This window comes from Hyla sarda, chromosome 1 (assembly GCF_029499605.1).
Source record: "Hyla sarda isolate aHylSar1 chromosome 1, aHylSar1.hap1, whole genome shotgun sequence".
Lineage (NCBI taxonomy): Eukaryota > Metazoa > Chordata > Amphibia > Anura > Hylidae > Hyla > Hyla sarda.
In genome coordinates this window covers 532,264,018-532,280,603 of record NC_079189.1, presented here as the reverse complement: position 1 = coordinate 532,280,603, position 16,586 = coordinate 532,264,018, and positions in this window count along the sequence as shown.

The following is a 16,586-nucleotide window of genomic DNA, read 5'->3' as shown; positions in this document are numbered from 1 at the left end:
TGGAATAGCCCTTTAACCATTTTAACCTTAAGGACCAGGCCAGTTTTATTTTTGCGTTTTCGTTTTTTCCTCCTCGCCTTCTAAAATCCATAACTCCTTTATATTTCCATCTACAGACCCATATAAGGGCTTGTTTTTTGTGTAACCAATTGTACTTTGTAATGAAACCTCTCATTTTACCAGAAAATGTATGGCGAATCCCAAAAAATGTTTTTTTAGGGAAGAAATTTTAATGAAAATCACAATTTTGCACATTTTGGAGGGTTTTGTTTTCGCACTGTACACTTTACAGTAAAAATTACATGTTTTATTTATTCTGTGGGTCAATATGATTAAAATGATACCCATGGCTAGATACTTTTATATTTTTGTACCGCTTAAAAAAAATCTAAAACTTTTTGTACAAAACCAGTATGCTAAAAGCGCCCTATTTTGACCACCTATAACTTTAAAATTTTTCCGTATATAGGGCAGTATGAGGGCTCATTTTATGCGCCATCATCTGTGCTTTTTATCAATACCACATGTGCATACCGTATATAAAACTTTTAGATAATTTTTTATTAATATTTTTTTGAATAAAATGTGACAAAAAAGCTGCATTTTTTGACTTTTTTTTCCCCACGTTTACGCCATTCACCGTACAGGATCATTAACATTATATTTTGATAGTTTGGACATTTACACACACAGCGATACCAAATATGTTTATCAAAAAAATTACGCTTTTTGGGGGTAAAATGGGAAAAAACTGACATTTTTTTTTTTATTGGGGGAGGGGATTTTTTACTCTTTTTTTTACTTTTTATTTTTACATTTTTCAACTTTTTTTTCACACTTTTTATGTCCTCATAGGGGACTATCTGTATTGATCACAGCATCTGAGGGGTTAATGGCGGACATCCACATGATCGCGGATGTCGGCCATTAACGGCGGATCCCCGGCTGCTAGCAGCCGGAACCTACTGTGTATGACGCGAGCACCGTTCCAATGCTCGCGGTCATACACAGGACGTAAATGTACGTCCTGGTGCGCGAAGTACCGCGAAACCAGGACATACATTTACGTCCGTGGTCGTGAAGGGGTTAAGGAAAGAGGATCTTGTGTGTGTCAGTCCAATGGCTTATATACCTGTGAATTATACTGAGTTCTGGGTATCTTTACTGGTACAGGAACTTTTGAATGCTCTGATCCTCGAGGTACCCAGGGGCCCTAGAAACTTAAAGGGGTACTCCACCCCTAGACATCTTATCCCTACCACTGGGAACCCCCCACCCCCCCCCCCCCCCCGCGATCTCCCCTGCAGCACCCCTGTTTCTCAGCTGCAAAGAGCGAGGATCGCTCTGTGGCTGATGACGGGCGATGCAGGTGACAGAGTATCGTGATGTCACTGCTCCGCTCCCTCGTGATGTCACGCCCCTCCCCCCTCAATGTAACTCAATGGGAGGGGGCATGGCGGCTGTCATGAGGCTTGAATATGTAGTCTCCTCTATTGGACATCTAGCAGGTGGAGCAGCACTCAAATGTTGAGTAGGTGGGTGCAAGCTGCGGTTAGGCTCTGGTCCCAAGCCCCTCTTGATACAGCTAACGGAAACGCAGCAGCACTCTGAGGTAGTGATCAATAGTGGCTTTATTAAATCACCAGAAATAAAACAGCGAAGTTTTGCCCACCTCACATGGCCATCATCAAGCCTTGATGGCTTGATGATGGCCATGTGAGGTGGCCGAAACGTCGCTGTTGCATTTCTGGTGATTTAATAAATCCACTATTGATCACTACCTCGGAGTCCTGCTGCGTTTCCATTTGCTCCTCTATTGGAGTTAGTGGCTAATGATAATGAACAGTTTGAGTTTGTCTTGAAACATAGGGTATATGTGATGCCAATATGTGTGACGGTTTTCTCACAATTCTTATGTGATTTTAACCCCAATATTTATTTTTAACAGCATACAAAATGACTGTGGTCTCAGATTTTTCCCAGATTGCAATGTGGCCGAGACCTGAGTCACTAGTCAGCTGATGACAGGGAGCCTGTCTGCTTCAATGGGTGGAACGATCGCTAGGTGGGAGAGATCAATCTGCAACTAATGCAACAGCTGTAGGCACCCTGATTGAAAACCACAGGTCTTTTGAATGGATGCAGCTTATTTATGTTTCAATGGGTGGGGTGGCTGATGTGTGAGAGGGAGGAAAATGGAATTATGGGATTTGTAGGCAAAAAAGAAAACCTCAAACATTAAATACCAATTCACAAAAAGCTAGCCACAGTGTTATGGTAATCTCACAATTTAGCCACCATGTGAGGTGGCCGAAATGTCGCTGTTGCATTTCTGGTGATTTAATAAAGCCACTATTGATCACTACCTCGGAGTGCCGCTGTGTTTCCATTTGCTCCTCTATTGGAGTTAGTGAGAAATATGCTCAATTGAATTATGGCTAATGATAGATTGAACAGTTTGAGTTTGTCTTGAAACAGACATAGGGTATAGGTGGTGCCAACAAAATGCGTAGTTTGGCTTTAAAGACTGATGCTGAAAGTGAAAGAGGTATAAGAGCTCTTGAGGATATGCGCCAAAAAATAACTAAGGTTCCATGTTGCAGTAGGCATGGGTTAATATAAAACTGTAACTTCCTTTATCTGGGGACATGCCTATATGCCAGTATTTTCCAACCAGTGTGCCTCCATCTGTTGCAAAACTTCAACTCCCAGAGTGTCTGTGCATGCAAGGAGTTGTAGTTTTGCAACAGCTGAAGGCACAATGATTGAAAAACAATGCTATAGGCAGCAGCAGGGATCTGCTTCAGCCTCCACACATCCGGAGAAGGTTTGTCTTGCTATTGTTCAGTGAGGGAGTTGGTAAATGTAACATAGGGAGATGCCCTATTTTTAGGGCAATTTCCCAGAATAAATGAATGGAATGTATCTAAACATTAAACACTAAAGGATTAGTGTAAATGTGAGATTTGGATAGTGAGTGATCCATTTCTATATTTCTGTCTAAATTATTCAATTAATAATTTAAGAAAGATAAGCCCTTAGCTAATATCAATTTGTTGACAACGTGCATCATCTCAGCCAGATTGGGTCAGCACATGGAGGACACTAGCCACATCTGCACTTGAATATAACGGAAAGAGTGGGAACAGATAAAAAATAAATAAATAGTGTGCATGCTTTAGTAAAATACCTTTTTTTTGGGGGGGGGGGGGGGGAAATACATCTATAATGGTCTCCTATGGAATAGCTGGATAGGACAAAGGGGTATTCCAGGAATTTCTTTTATTTGACTATGCTACAGGGACAGTAAAGTTAGTTCATAATATAGTGTCTGTACCTGTGTGTGATGGTTTTCTCACAATTCTTATGTGATTTTTACCCCAATATTTATTTTTAACAGCATACAAAATGACTGTTGTCTCAGATTTTTCCCAGGTTGCAATCCAGCCGAGACCTGACTCACTAGTCAGCTGATGACAGGGAGCCTGTCTGCTTCAATGGGTGGAGTGATCACTTGGTGGGAGAGATCAATCTGCAACTAATGCAACAGCTGTAGGCAGCCTGATTGAAAACCACAGGTCTTTTGAATGTATGCAGCTTATTTATGTTGCAATGGGTGGGGTGGCTGTGAGAGGGAGAGGGAGGAAAATTGAATTATGGGATTTGCAGGTAAAAAAGAAAACCTCAAACAATAAATACCAATTCACAAAAAGCTAGTCACAGTATTATGGTAATCTCACAACATAGCCATTTAGCCCCAAGACAAGGGCAGATCCTTCCTAAGCATGTCCATTATGTCTGCCAGGTACGTACTAAAATCACCTTATGGTGGATAACCCCTTTAAACTCCAGGAAAGCTATATCGGGATAAACTGCTTATAAATCTATTGATGGCTGTGTGGTGAACCAGCCGGCGGCCATACTCTATGTAGCTCTCTGTCATTATCCATCTGAATACCAGCACTTTTCCTCTGTAAGACCCTGTTGGCACAACAAAAGGACCGGATGGCAGAAAAACATTCTACTAACATGATACAGCAAGCTCTCATTTCTTCTCTGCCTCCTGAGGCAAAAGTTCATTGTGTGTAGGTGCCTAATATATCTGTGTGCAGAGGCGTAATCTCTTTACAACATGCATTCTTGGCCAATTCTATTCCTGTTATATACTTTAGCTTACACATTAATTTTTTATAGAGGTGTTCTTGGATGCATGTGTCAGGGCGCGATAGGTTTGATACATTAAGGCTATGATGCCATATGATACAACAGAAAAGGGCCTCTTCTAGATGGCCTGAAAACTAGACAGTACACAAATATACTGTACAAAAACAGGGACAGACAGAGACAGCGGGAGACACCTGTGCACGAAAATAATCCGAGTCCACCCAACGAAGTTGCCAAGAGCAAGCTATTCTTCCTCTAGCATTACAATATCTCTGGTGGATTAAAGGGGTTATCTAGGAAAAAACTTTTTTTATATATATATATCAACTGGCTCCAAAAAGTTAAACAGATTTGTAAATTACCATAAGCCGCTAGAGGAGGAGAGAGCACACCGTATAGCTTAAGCATGCAAATATACGATACCACTGGTAAACACTGGCAGCGTCCGGACCCGATGTATAACATATGCAGCACCTGCGGGGTGCACACACTAGATAAAGTATCAAACAATACAGTTTCGGACGTAGGAACGTCCTTCTTGCGGCCTCGTTCCTACGTCCGAAACTGCCGGCGTAGACTCTGAGCGCCCCTTACCGTCCTCGTCTATGCCGTGGTGATCCCGGACCTCGGGCTTGCAGCAGTTTACCCGCGGTGAGTGCACGCTAGATTTGTAAATTACTTCTATTTAAAAATCTTAATCCTTTCAGTACTAATGAGCTGCTGAAGTTGAGTTGTTCTTTTCTGTCTAAGTGCTCTCTGATGACACCTGTCTCGGGAACCGCCCAGTTTAGAAGCAAATCCCTATAGCAAAACCTCTTCTACTCTGTGCAGTTCCCGAGACAAGCAGAGATGTCAGCAGAGATGTCAGCAGAGAGCACTGTTGCCAGACAAAAAAAACAACTCAACTTTAGCAGCTGATAATTATTGAAAGGATTAAGATTTTTTAATAGAAGTAATTTACAAATCTAAAAGACAAAATGTAGCCCGGACCTTCTAGGTGAGTGTATAGAAATGAATGATCGTGGATCGTGCTTCAATAATAATAATCAGCAATTTATTTTAAAAAATATGAATAAAATTAGGTACTTCTCACAGGGCCCTTGTGAGAAGAACATATAGTCGTTTATGCATAATAACTGGCATATTACCACTATTGGAGAACTGTGCCCATATACCAAGGCCGGTTACCTCTTATGAACTGTACCATCATCAGCGCTCTTACTTCGTTGTTTGCCCGGTTCAGCAACACAAATCCATTCCGGTGCAGTGACCACAGCTGACGTCAGACGCCGGTAACACGAGGCAAGCTCTCTGTATCCAGCATACGGTCCTGATCGCCAACCAGCTAGCGGTGAGGAATATACCAACTCCAGCGCACGCCAGCGCTAGCAGTCCTCTGGCACCATTGTGATCTTCGGCGCCTGCCAGTGCCTCAGCCGCCAGTGACCAGTGACTGCCACCGCCTTCCCCCGGACCTCACTGGACCAAGCCGCCTGTAATTATCACAAACTATCTGATATTGCATGCAAAAAGGACATATCTACCCTGAATATCCACAAGATCAAAATAATTCACTAACAAATCTTGCTCAACTTGCTTGTCTTGTACAGTTCCCATTTTTGTTATAAAATAGAAGCCAATTTATGGCAGTATTATTTTTATAATTATCTTATGCATAAATTATACTGTTAGGTTGCTTTTATTATGCATGTTCTTCTCACAAGGGCCCTGTGAGAAGTACCTAATTTTATTCATATTTTTTTTAATAAATTGCTGATTATTATTATTGAAGCACTATCCACGATCATTCATTTCTATACACTCACCTAGAAGGTCCGGGCTACATTTTGTCTTTTGGTTCTCCTTTTTCAGCAATTAAGGTATAGTTGCTTGCCCAGTTTGACCTCGGTGTGTATTAATTGTGAGCTGCACATACCTATATACTTTCTCTAATTTACAAATCTGTTTAACTTTCTGGAGCCAGTTGACATAAAAAAAAAGTTTTTTCCTGGAATACCCCTTTAAATTCATTCACTAGTAATGAACCATGAAAATCAACACAGTCCTTTCCATGCAGTCTAGTTGAAATCAATTATTAGGGTGGTGTTTGGACTCTTTGCAGCAGAACAGGTTGTGCGGGGGTTGACAGTAATCCTTCATGGAGCAGAGGTCTCTCTATGCATGGAGAGAGCATGGGTGCTGGGCAGGAGATCGCGGGTGTTCCTAGTGGACACACCACGATCATACACCTATGCCCTATCCTGTGGATAAGGGATAGGATGTTCAGCACCTGAATACCCCTTTAAGGAGTTCACTGTTTAGTATATATGACACATTGTTGTCTTTATTCTGACATCACTAAACCAGGAAGTTATAGTATATAGCAGCTAAAGAACTGCATGTGCTATACAAAGGCAGAAGATGTAGAAGATGATTCATATAATCTTATTGTTACGCCGAGCGCTTCGGCTCCCCCTCCTCCTCCGGAGCGCTTGCGGTGTCTTCTGCCCTGCAGCGCTCCGGTCGGCAGCGCTGACCGGAGACGCTGCTCTGTTGTGACCGGCGGGGATGCGATCCGCCTAGCGGGACGTGCCCGCTCGCGGATCGCACCCCGTCCCACTCACCTGTACCGATCTCCTGCTGGGTTCCGGTGTGCGCGGCCCCGCTCCCTAGAGCACGCGCGTGCCAGGGCTCTCAGATTTAAAGGGCCAGCGCACTGCTAATTGGTGCCCGGCCCAATCTTCCTAATTAGCTTCCACCTGCTCCATGTGAATATAAACCCGCTTCCCCTTCCTGTCCTTGCCGGATCTTGTTGCCTTAGTGCCCTGAGAAAGCGTTTAGTGTGTTCCCAAGCCTGTGTACCCAGACCTTCTGCTGTTGCCCCTGACTACGAATCTTGCTGCCTGCCCTGACCTTCTGCTACGTCCGACCTTGCTCTTGCCTTGTCCCTGTGTACCGTGCCTGTCTCAGCTGTCAGTCAGGTTGAGTCGCTATCAGGTGGAACGACCTGGGGGTTACCTGCCGCTGCAAGTTCATCCCGCTTTGCGGCGGGCTCTGGTGAAAACCAGTAACCCCTTAGACTCCATTCCCCTGGTACGGCCCACGCCATCACCCCACTGACACAGAGGATCCACCTCCAGTGTCCTCGTTGCATACCAGTCCGGATCCTGACAGTAGATCCGGCCATGGATCCCGCTGAGGTCCCGCTGCCTAGTGTCGCTGACCTAACCACGGTGGTCGCCCAGCAATCACAACAGATCGCGCAACAAGGACAGCAGCTGACTCAACTGACCGTTATGCTGCAACAGCTTCTGCCGCAACTAAAGCAATCATCTCCTCCGCCAGCTCCTGCATATCCTCCGCAGCGAGTGGCTGCTCCCAGCTTCCGCCTGTCTCTACCGGACAAGTTTGATTGGGACTCTAAACAGTGCCGTGGTTTCCTGTCCCAGTGTTCCCTACACCTGGAGATTATGTCGGACCAATTCCCTACTGAACGGTCTAAGGTGGCTTTCGTGGTCAGTCTCCAGTCTGGAAAGGCCTTGTCATGGGCCACACCGCTCTGGGACCGCAACGATCCCGCCATCGCTACTATCCAGTCCTTCTTCTCAGAAGTATGTAATGTTTTTGAGGAGCAAGCCCGGGCCTCCTCAGCCGAGACTGCTTTGCTGAACCATTTCCAAGGAAGTTCTTCTGTGGGCAAATACGCCATCCAGTTCTGTACCCTCGCCTCTGAGCTATCCTGGAACAATGAGGTCCTCTGCGCGACCTTCAAGAAATGCTTATCCAGTAACATCAAAGATGTCCTGACCGCACGAGAAATTCCTGCAAATCTGTCTGAACTAATCCATTTGGCCACCCGTATCGACATGCGGTTCTCGGAAAGATGCCAGGTACCTCGACAGGAAAAGGATCTTGTTCGCACCAGGCGATTTCTCTCCCCGGTTCCTCTCTTCCAATGTCCTCTGCAATCTGTTCCTGTGCCTTCCGCCGAGGAGGCTATGCAAGTGGATCGGTCCCGCCTGACCCTACAAGAGAGGACTCGCCGCCGTAATGAGAATTTGTGCCTGTACTGTGCTAGTACCTAACACTTCCTAAAAGACTGTCCTATCCGCCCTCCGCGTCTGAAGAAACGCACTCACCTACTTCACAAGGGTGAAACGACTCTTGGTGTGAATTCTGCCTCTCCACGTCTGACTGTACCTGTGCGGATTTCTCCTTCCGCCAACTCCTCCTTCTCAGCTGTGGCCTTCTTGGACTCTGGTTCTGCAGGAAACTTTATTTTGGCCCCTTTCGTTAATAAGTTCAGCATCCCAGTAACCCGTCTCGTCAAACCGCTCTTTATCTCTTCTGTTAACGGAGAAAAATTGGACCGCACTGTGCGCTACCGCACAGAACCCCTGCCCATGAGCATTGGACTGCACCATGAAAAAATTTAATTTTTCGTTCTGCCTAACTGCACCTCTGAAGTTCTTCTCGGCCTGCCGTGGCTCCAACGTCATGCTCCTACCCTCGACTGGACCACCGGGGAGATCAAAAGTTGGGGTCCTTCTTGTCAGAAACGATGCCTCACATCTGCTCCCACTTGTCAAACCCCTGAGACTCCACCTTTACCGGGCCTTCCCAAGGCTTACCAGGACTTTTCAGATGTTTTCTGCAAAAAGCAAGCAGAGATCTTACCACCTCATAGGCCTTATGATTGTCCCATTGACCTCCTTCTGGGTACCACTCCGCTCCGTGGCAGGATTTACCCTCTGTCTGCCCCAGAGACTCAAGCCATGTCTGAGTATATCCAGGAGAACTTAAAGAGAGGTTTTATTTGGAAGTCCTCATCCCCTACTGGAGCGGGGTTCTTCTTTGTTTCTAAAAAGGACGGATCCTTACGACCATGTATTGACTACCACGGTTTAAATAAAATTACCACCAAAAACCGCTATCCCCTGCCTTTGATCTCTGAACTCTTTGACCGTCTTCGCGGAGCAAATATCTTCACTAAATTGGACTTAAGGGGCGCGTATAATCTTATTCGCATCCGGAAAGGTGATGAGTGGAAGACCGCTTTCAATACCAGAGATGGACATTTTGAATATTTAGTTATGCCCTTTGGGCTCTACACGCCCCTGCAGTCTTCCAGGACTTCGTTAATGAGATCTTTCGGGATTTATTGTATACCTGTGTTGTGGTTTACTTGGATGACATCTTGATTTTTTCCTCTAACTTAGAGGAACACCGTCGTCATGTCCGTCTAGTGCTCCAAAGACTTCGTGAAAACCACCTGTAAGCTAAACTTGAAAAATGTCTCTTTGAATGCAACAGTCTTCCTTTCCTAGGTTACCTAGTCTCTGGCCAAGGGCTTCAAATGGACCCAGATAAACTGTCAGCAGTTTTGGATTGACCACGCCCTTCTGGACTCCGCGCTATCCAACGCTTCCTGGGATTTGCCAACTATTACCGACAGTTTATTCCCCACTTCTCCACCATAGTGGCCCCTATTGTGGCTCTGACCAGGAAGAATGCTAATCCTAAATCGTGGCCTCCACAAGCGGATGAGGCCTTCATTCGTCTCAAAACTGCCTTCGCCTCTGCACCAGTTCTGTCCAGACCTGATCCGTTGAAGCCATTCTTCCTGGAAGTTGACGCTTCCTCAGTCGGAGCTGGAGCCGGAGCCATACTTCTTCAAAAAAACGCTACCGGACGTAACATTACTTGTGGTTTTTTTCTCAAAAACTTTCTCTCCAGCAGAAAAGAATTACTCTATTGGAGATCGTGAACTTCTTGCCATCAAGTTAGCACTCGAGGAGTGGAGACATCTATTGGAGGGTTCCAAACATCCCATTGTCATTTACACCGACCACAAGAATCTAGTTCGCTCAGCGTCTGAATCCTCGCCAGGCTAGATGGTCGTTGTTTTTTGCCCGCTTTAACTTCGAGATACACTTCCGTCCCGCTGACAAGAATGTAAGAGCGGACGCCCTTTCTCGTTCCTCGGATGCCTCCGAATCTGAAGCCCCTCTGCAGCATATCGTACCGCCTGAGTGCCTGGTCTCCTCTGCTCCAGCCTCACTGGGGCAAACCCCCCATGAAAGACTTTTGTTCCTCCACGCCTTCGCCTCAAGATCCTCAAATGGGGGCATTCCTCTCACCTGGCTGGTCATGCTGGCAATAAAAAGTCCATTCAGCTCGTTTCCCGTCTGTATTGGTGGCCTACACTAGAGGGTGACGTTACTGATTTCGTTCGGGCCTATACTATTTGTGCCCAGGATAAAACCCCTCACCAGAAGCCTGCTGGACTCCTTCTTCCTTTGCCTGTCCCTGAGCAACCATGGTCCCAAATTGCCATGGATTTCATTACTGATCTTCCCCTATCCTATGGCAATACCGTCATCTGGGTGGTCGTTGATCGTTTTTCCAAAATGGCTCACTTCATTCCGCTTCCAGGCCTTCCTTCTGCGCAACAGTTGGCGAAGCAGTTTTTTCTGCACATTTTTCGCCTACACGGGCCTCCCACGCATATCGTCGTGGATAGAGGCGTTCAATTTGTGTCAAAATTTTGGAGAGCTCTCTGTAACCAATTAAAGATCAAATTACATTTCTCGTCCTCTTATCACCCCCAATCCAATGGACAAGTAGAGAGAGTAAACCAGATTCTTTGTGACTACTTGCGACATTTTGTCTCCTCCCGCCACGATGATTGGGTCGACCTTATGCCCTGGGCTGAATTCTCGTACAATTTCAAAAATTCTGAATCCTCCGCCAAATCCCCATTCTTTGTGGTGTACGGCCTGTGTACAGCCTGTCTTCGCTCCTGGGTACAAAGTGTGGCTCTCTGCCAAATGTATCCGATTTCGTGTTCCTAGCTACAAGTTGGGTCCACGTTACCTTGGACTATTTAAAGTCAAAAGTCAAATCAACTCTGTCTCCTACAAGCTTTATCTTCCTTCTTCTCTTCGTATTCCTAACTCCTTTCATGTTTCCCTTCTCAAACCTCTCGTTCTTAACTGCTTTTCCCCCAAGGTGACCGTTCCTGCTCCTGTCTCTGGCTCCTCTGATGTCTTCACAGTAAAAGACTGGGAGAATTGTAGCCCCGAAGAGAGGTCTTAGGAGGCCGAGGACAATATCCTCGACAAGGAGCTCATCCATAGGTTCCTGGGTTCCAAAGAGAGGGGGAGACCTAAGGGGGGGGGTACTGTTATGCCGAGCGCTCCGGTCGGCAGTGCTGACCGGAGACGCTGCTCTGTTGTGCCCGGCGGGGATGCGATCCGCCTAGCAGGACGTGCCCGCTCGCGAATCGCACCCCGTCCCACTCACCTGTCCCGGTCTCCTGCTGGGTCCCGGTGCGCGCACACTGGGCCTCTCAGATTTAAAGGGCCAGCGCACCGCTAATTGGTGCCCGGCCCAATCTTCCTAATTCGCTTCCACCTGCTCCATGTGAATATAAACCTGCTTCCCCTTCCTGTCTTTGCCGGATCTTGTTGCCTTAGTGCCCTGAGAAAGCGTTTAGTGTTTTACCAAGCCTGTATACCCAGACCTACTGCTGTTGCCCCTGACTACGACTCTTGCTGCCTGCCCTGACCTTCTGCTACGTCCGACCTTGCTCTTGCCTTGTCCCTGTGTACCGCGCCTGTCTCAGCTGTCAGTGAGGTTGAGTCGCTATCGGGTGGAACGACCTGGGGGTTACCTGCCGCTGCAAGTCCATCCCGCTTTGCGGCGGGCTCTGGTGAAAACCAGTAACCTCTTAGATTCCGTTCCCCTGGTACGGCCCACGCCATCACCCCACTGACACAGAGGATCCACCTCCAGTGTCCTGGTTGTATACCAGTCCGGATCCTGACACTTATCAGTTTTTCTAGCATTTTACAGTTTACCACAAGCAGTTTCCTTACAAAAAAAAAAAACTATTGAAGGTAATCCAGAGAATCCAAATGTACTACATTTCCAATAAAGTGGTTGTTATATGGCCTAATGGGCAAAAATCAATAGTACAGTAGTAAAAAACCACAAGCTTTCATGATATTTTTTAATCATTTCAATATAAAAACTGTAGAAAATAGGATATTAAGGGTATAAGTGCTTGGGATGACATCAGCAATGCTAGTCGGAAATTCTAAAGGGATTATGTAAAAGCTGCTGGGTTGAAAGTCAGAGCCTTCCTCAGTGCTAGTACTAGAATATTTATGGGCTGCTGGATTTCAGTATATGTGCACAAAACCATTTCCAGTTCCTATTGGGAATTGATTGTAATGTACTTGAGAAAAAATACATTAACAGGAACCCTCACTCCATTAAATGATAATGAATCAGACATGTGACTCTGGTGAGGAATGGTCAGGTTGTCTTTGCACATTGACACTTCATTTTAAAACAGAGAGAAAATGGAACAAGGGAATTACAATTCAGAACGTTTATCACAAATGAGGAAGAGGATAAAACCTAGGCCGACAGCCCAGTGTCTTTAGTGCTGGTGCCCTACTAATGAGAACTGTTGTCAGGACCTGATGGGAGTTGTAGTTTTAGAACAGCTGGAGGACCACAAGTTGGGAAACAATTATTTAGGGGGACATAGTGACTCAGTTCATTAAGGGACAGAAGCTTGATTCACAGGTTTTAGGAGGCCCAGTATGTGGCAGTATTGTATTCAGGGCACAGCATGTGGTATTATTATATTTAGGGGGCACAGTGTGTGGCAGTATTGTCTTCAGGGAAACATTGGGTTGCAGTATTACATTTATGGGTGCAGTATGTGGGAGTATTATAGTGTGGGGTGCAGTGTGTGGAAGTATTATAGTGTGAGGTGGAGGGTGTGGAAGTATTATAGTGTGAGATGCATTGTGTGGAAGTATTATAGTGTGGGGTGCAGTGTGTGGCAGTATTATAGTGAGGGGTGCAGTGTGTGGAAGTATTATAGTGTGGATGCAGTGTGTGGAAGTATTATAGTGTGGGGTGCAGTGTGTGGAAGCATTATAGTGTGGGGTGCAGTGTGTGGAAGTATTATAGTGTGGGGTGCAGTGTGTGGAAGTATTATAGTGTGAGATGCAGTGTGTGAAAGTATTATAGTGAGGGGTGCAGTGTGTGGAAGTATTATAGTGTGGGGTGCAGTGTGTGGCAGTATTATAGTGTGAGGTGCAGTGTGTGGAAGTATTATAGTACGGGGTGCAGTGTGTGGAAGTATTATAATGTGGGGTGCAGTGTGTGGAAGTATTATACTGTGAGGTGCAGTGTGTGGGAGTATTATAGTGTGGAGTGCAGTGTGTGGAAGTATTATACTGTGAGGTGCAGTGTGTGGGAGTATTATAGTGTGGGGTGCAGTGTGTGGAAGTATTATAGTGTGGGATGCAGTGTGTTTTACCCTGCACCTTATTGTTAGGGTATTAACACATTTCTGCAATAGGCACTGCCCTATACTATCAGGGAGTCTGAAACTAACCCCTTCACTCCCCTTAACAAGAAGGGAATCTTACATAAACCCATCCACTGCCCTAGATCATTATGGGGTCTGACATTAACCTCTTTACTCCCCTTAACAAGAAGGGAACTTTACTTTAACTGAGCTACTGCCCTAGAGTACCAAGGATATTTACATTAACCCCTAATTGTCTAGATCACCCCAGATTCTGATTTTAGCCCCTTCTATGCCCTTAGCCACCAGGGTACAGTGTGTTTGAACATTATATTCATGAGCATAGGGGCACAATGTGTGTCAGTTGAATATTCAGAGGGCACAGTGTTTGGAAGCTTTACATTAAGGGGGGGGCAGTATGTTACCTATTTTTTCACTGGTACAGTGTGTGGCAGTATAATACAGTATGTATCACTAAGGTGATGTCAGAGCAACATAGTGGCTAATATAAAAAAAATTATTCCAGGAACATTTTGGCTATGACGGGTCATGGCTTAGCAGGATATGGCTTGTTTGGGGCAGCGGGTTTGTGGGGTTGGGGTCTTTATTTTTTTCAGTATAGTGACCTTACAATGAGGAAGTGGGAGGGGATTCTGGAAACTTGGATTCCATTTTGTTATAGTTACAATTTCTCCTTTAATCCAGTCCAGACAAAAAAAAAAAAATCCAAACCGATAAAATCCCCTTTAGATAAACTCACCTAATGCAATAGGCTGCGCATGCCTATGGATGGGGGCCCCACCAGTTATAATACGCCTCTGCATATAATTCGCCTCTGCATAAAGCACAAACTCACACTGTGTGTGTGCGTCTCTCTCTCTCTATATACATATATATATATATATATATATATATATATATACACACATATACAGTGGGGATGAAAAATTTGGGCACCACAGCTAAACATTTGTTTTAAGGTGCATAAAGAAGCCAAGGAAAGATGGAAAAATCTCCAAAATGCATCAAATTACAGATTAGACATTCTTATAATATGTCAACAAAAGTTATATTTTATTTCCATCATTTACACTTTCAAAATAACAGAAAACAAAAAAATAGCATCTGCAAAAGTTTGGGCACCCTGCAGAGTTTATTTCTTATACTGCCCCCTTTGGCAAGCTTGTAAAGGCTTTTTGTAGCCAGCCAAGAGTCTTTCAATTCTTATGTGAGGTATCTTTGCCCATTCTTCCTTACAAAAGTCTTCCAGTTCTTTGAGATTTCTGGGCTGTCTGTCACGCATTGCTCTTTTACGGTCTATCCATAGATTTTCAATTTTGTTGAGGTCAGGAGATTGTGAAGGCCATGGCAAAACCTTCAGATTACGCCTCTTGATGTAATCCCCTGTGGATTTCGAGGTGTGTTTAGGATCATTATCCATTTGTAGAAGCCATCCTCTCTTTAACTTCAGCTTTTTCACAGATGGCATCAAGTTAGCATCCCAAATTTGCTGAAATTTTATTTAATCCATTTTTCCTTCTACTTGTGAGATGTTCCCTGTGCCACTGGCTGCAATTCAACCCCAAAGCATGATTGATCCACCCCCATGCTTAACAGTTGGACAGAGGTTCTTTTCATTAAATTCTGTTCCCCTTCTTCTACAAACGTACCTTTGCTCATTCCGGCCAAAAAGTTAAATTTTAACCTCATTGGTCCACAGAACTTGTTTCCAAAATGCATCAGGCTTGTCTATTTGTTAATTTACAAAGTTCAAACACTGATTTTTGTGGTGAGGATGTAGAAGAGGTTTTCTTCTGATGACTCTTCCATGAAGACCATATTTGTACAAGTATCTCTTTATAGTGGAATAGTGGCCCACAACTCCAGTGTCTGACAGATATTTCTGGAGGGATTGTGCAGTCAAACGTGGGTTTTGAATTGTTTTTCTCACAATCCTGCAAGCTGTTCTGTCTGATATTTTTCTTGGTCTTCCAGATCTTGCTTTAACTTCCACTGTTTCTGATGACTGCCATTTCTTAATTACATTCTGAACAGAGGATATTGACATCTGAAAACATTTTGCTATCATATAGCCTTCTTGCTTGCATGCACACATACATAAACAGACCTGCACTCATATAGGTGCAGTATAAGTCCCCGCACATTAGGTTGGCAGTATAGTTCCCCCACATTAGGTTGTGTGGTGTCCGGTACAGGACTTGGTCCTGTCCCTTTGTCTTGGGTACCCTCAGCCAGAGTCCCTCCATGCTAATGGGCTCTCCTGGCGGGCTAACCCCTAGTCGCCTCTTAACCCCTTAAGGACGCAGGACGTAAATGTACGTCCTGGTGAGGTGGTACTTAACGCACCAGGACGTACATTTACGTCCTAAGCATAACCGCGGGCATCGGAGCGATGCCCGTGTCATGCGCGGCTGATCCCGGCTGCTGATCGCAGCCAGGGACCCGCCGGCAATGGCCGACGCCCGAGATCTCGCGGGCGTCCGCCATTAACCCCTCAGGTGCCGGGATCAATACAGATCCCGGCATCTGCGGCAGTTCGCGATTTAAATGAACGATCGGATCGCCCGCAGCGCTGCTGCGGGGATCCGATCATTCAGAACGCCGGACGGAGGTCCCCTCTCCTTCCTCCGTCCGGCTCCCGGCGTCTCCTGCTCTGGTCTGTGATCGAGCAGACCAGAGCAGGAGATGACCGATAATACTGATCTGTTCTATATCCTATACATAGAACAGATCAGTATTAGCAATCATGGTATTGCTATGAATAGTTCCCTATGGGGACTATTCAAGTGTAAAAAAAAATGTAAAAAAATGTAAAAGTAAAAGTAAAAAAAAAGTGAAAAATCCCCTCCCCCAATAAAAAAGTAAAACGTCCGTTTTTTCCTATTTTACCCCCAAAAAGCGTAAAAAACATTTTTTATAGACATATTTGGTATCGCCGCGTGCGTAAATGTCCGAACTATTAAAATAAAATGTTAATGATCCCGTACGGTGAACAGCGTGAACGAAAAAAAAAAAAGTCCAAAATTCCAACTTTTTTAATACATTTTATTAAAAAAAAATTAGAAAA